Raw genomic sequence first — 4243 nt, 5'->3', positions numbered from 1 at the left:
TGGCTCAAATTTTAAATATTTGACTTTTAATTCTTTAATTCTCCACCACACATTTCTCATGTTTATCCATTTCCATGATGAATAAAATCCCTTGGTCTTGACAAGTGTCGAGGTGAAAATTTACCGACTTGCCCCCGGGGTGGCAAAATTACCATTTCACCCTTATACTCCAAATTATACTGGAATTAAAATTTTTCACTTCTAAAATTCAAATCATACTCCAATACTTAAATCATACTCCAATAAGTCAAATGGACCAAAAAAATCTTTTCTAAAAATTCTCATTTTGTCCCCAAGTGGCAAATGATCATTTTACCCCTAGATAATGAAAATTCCAGTTTGACTCTAAATTGATCCTCGAACTCTGAATTACCATTTTGAGTCATCCATGAACTGTGAAACTCTTAATTTCACCTTAAAATTCCTATTTGAACTAGTTCGAGGCTTAATCGACTTAATGGTACCATTAGGGGTAATATCGTTTTTTAACGATTTCTCAAACTTCCAAAATATATAACCATTCTATTGAGCATGTAAATGACGTCGTAATTATTTTATAGAACAGGGTTTGACATATATATTCTAAGAAAATAATAAAATAAAAAAACTATTGCATAACAAATGAACAAAGGAAATAATAATATGCAAACCAAGCAAAGCCATGCCCAATAGCCAACCTAATTAATATCTAGCAAGAGACCCATTACCTAGTAGGTCGAAACAAGCCCAAGTCACATAGCTTTGGTGTGCTCCAACAAGTTGTCCAAGGTCTAACCCACTTCTAGGTGGATCACGGGCTCAATCCAGCTTTAAGAATGCACTAAAGCCTGGTCTAATCCGTTTCTTTCCCCTTTTCACACCCAAAATGATGTCGTTTAGTATCTAACCCTATGTATAAAAGCTTATTTTTCTCTCCCTTTCTTCATTTTCCTCACTTCTTTTCTCTCTCTACCCAGCGTCTCCTCCCCCTTTTATCTAAAATCACTTCTTCCTTGCTCTTTCAAACCCAAAACCTAACCCTAAGCCTTCAATCTCTTTTCTCTTTAACAATGGCTTTTCTCTCCTTTCTCTTTAATTAAACAACCAACAAATCTCTAACCCATTCGAAACCCAGAAAACCTCCCTTCCATCAATTTCAAATTTTTCTTTTTGCTTTTGTCGTTTTTTTTTTTTGGTTAAGATATTATGTTAATAGAGAATAGGGGGTTTTTTTTTTTTGTGATTTGTTGGGTATTTCACCGACTACTAAAGTGAAAAGCTAGGATTTTTAGGTCTTGTTCCAAGGTTTTTAGTTGCTAGATTTTTCTAGCTGTTTTGTTTTTTTCTTTCTTTGTTTTTACAGATTCGATTCCTCCTTTAAGTTTTTTTCATCCTCCCTTTGAACCAAAATTTTTAAGGTTCTTATAGAACCCAATTATCCAAATTTTTGGACAATCAGAAGCCTCCAAGCAAAAGAAAATCAACCTGAGGTGACCCCAAATCTGGTTGCCCAATGAGCATTTATTGCTTTGTGTAGATTATTGACTATGGAAGCCAAGCATGCTTCCATTTTTTATTTATTTTATTTATTATTCATTATTTGGGAAAAAAAAGAAAGGTGTCTACAATTTTAAGAAAACAAGATCGACAGTTAAAAATGTTTCTATTGGAAACAGTTCTTCTGCAAGAAGTTATATGCAATCTGATCAAGATAAAGTGCTTGTTGGTATGAATTCCATGTCCTAGATGTCACTCATAAGCATCAAGTTCAGAAATTGATGATACTTCTCAATGAGAGTGGTATAAACAGTGATGATCCTTATTACAGTTCACCAATACACAACAAACAAAACCTTCTTTAGTCAACTCAACTTTTGCAGGTATTATTTATGGCTATTCTTGTTTTAATACTATGAATAATCTTCCCCCTAGATACAAAAATGTCAATCATGCTATGATTAAACAAAATTCCTAGGTTGTAGATATTGGTGCTAGTAATCATATATCTTGTTCTTTATATAGTTTCAATTATGCTAAACCTAATAATGCCAAGGTTGTTGTGACTCATAAAGGGACAATCAAGTTGACTTCCTTGTTGACCTTAAAAAATGTTTTGTGTGTTCATTCATTCAATTTCGATCTTATATTAGTAACCAAATTGACTTCTTGTCAAAAGGCCTGTGTTCTTTTCACTAATAAACTCTATTTTATTCAAGATCTGTTCTCATGGAAGGTGATTGATGTTGCTTAAGTTTCCTCAAGACTATACTTCCTACAAGATTACCAAGATGAAGATTACATTTTTAAATTCAGTTTTATTAATTTTGTACATTCTTCTTTTAAGCCTTCTGTCAATACTTGTAAAACAATGCATAAACAGTTCGATTAGTGGCATTTTACATTAGGCCACATACATTCAAGAAGAATAAATGTTATTCATAAACAATGTCCTAAGATTGATTGTTTAAAAGACTTAGTTTGTGAAAGTTGTCCTTATCCTAAAATAAAGAAATTACCATTTCCTGCTCATATTAAAAACACAGGTTATGCCTTTGAAATTGTGCATACAAATGTATGGGGATCTTATGCAATTCTTATTGTGAAGGGTCAATGTTATTTTCTTACTTTAGTTGACGGTTTTACATATTTTACATGAATTTTCTTGATGAGAAGTAAATCAAATGTATCAACCATTTTGCCAGCTTTTTATAAGTATGCTTAAAACTAGTTTTCAACCTCTATTGTCACAACTTGGTACTCTCTTCGAGCTCGTGACAACCGCCGCGATGTCTCGATAGACATTCATTACTCGGAATGTCAACCGCAACCTCGCAAGGCTCTTGCATCAATTTTACATCTCTCTTGTGAGCAACAGTTACTAAATATCATGTTTTAAGGGAATAAACTATTTTTAAATAAAAAACAAACAAAAAGTAATTTCTGCCACACATGGGTATTTTGGTCATTTTTACTCAAAAATTTTGAAACCTGGTGAAAATAAAATTTACAATAAAAAAATATACATTTCTTATTTAAAATAATTTTAGTAATCTAGATCATCCATTTAAAATGAAATTATGGCTAATCAAACTAAATAAAATATTTCATTTTCTTATAAAATAATATTTATAGAATCCTGCATAAATAACTTTTGTAGCGTAAGAGCAAAATAAATTCATATATATAATAGCACACTAAACCATGTATATAAAAATATTCTACAATGACATGTGGGCCTCAAAATAACCAAAAATATACAAGACTGTAGACCTTCGATTTCTAAGGATGCAATCCAAAAGAAACCCTTAATAAAATTGGCTGTCTACAGACTGTCCTGAGCCTAAAATGGGTAAAAAGAAGGGGTGAGTTTTTATAAACCCAGTGAGTAAGCAAAGTTCATTTACAACTTTTAAAGTCGAGTAAGTGGAGACAGTTAAATCATCCCATCATAATATGATTCATAACATTTAAAACTCATTTCAATTCATATAAAACAATTCCATTTCATCGAAATAATCAACAAGGCTTATGATTCTCTTAAAAACTTGGCTTGTGCCAAAACTCATACTCGGGGACACCTTGGCCCGGGCATCTGACCGAGTCCGCCAAGGATGTTAAAACGACATATACCCATAAAACATGTTTTTACTTTTAAAATATAGTCATTCCTTGGCATTGGCTGAGTTTCATCCTTACGTGGTGGTTCAGCGTGAAGTGAACTCTAAACTTACCTTAGGAGATACCCTCCGTGTCACGACCCGGAACCTCTCTCAGGCCCATGACAATCCTCGCGACGTCCCGATTGACACTCATTATCCGAAATGCCAACCGAAACCCTGCAAGGCTTACATATCAGTTTCTTTCCTTTCCTGTGAGCAATCATTGTTAAATATCGAGTTTTTAGACAATATACACTATTTTAGATCAAAAAAAATCAAAATAAAATTTTCGCCACACAGGGGTATTTTGGTCATTTTTTCTCAAAAATTTTGAAATTGGCTAAAACGTAATATACAAGTACAAAACACATAATTCATATTCAAAATGAGTTTAAAAGTCTAAAATCTTCATTTAAAACGAAATTACGATTATTTGAATATAATAAGAAAATAAAAGAAATATTAAGGGAAATATTCTATTTTCTTATAAAACAATATTTATAAAGTTATACGTGAATAATTTTTATAGCGTAAAAGCTAAATAAATTTATACATACTAAAATACAGTAAGCCAAAATATTTAATTTAATTTACAATAACAAGAG

The sequence above is a fragment of the Theobroma cacao genome, chromosome 9 (genome assembly GCF_000208745.1).
Source record: "Theobroma cacao cultivar B97-61/B2 chromosome 9, Criollo_cocoa_genome_V2, whole genome shotgun sequence".
NCBI lineage: Eukaryota > Viridiplantae > Streptophyta > Magnoliopsida > Malvales > Malvaceae > Theobroma > Theobroma cacao.
The sequence above is the reverse complement of the archived record's forward strand: the minus strand, read 5'-3'. Positions refer to the sequence as shown.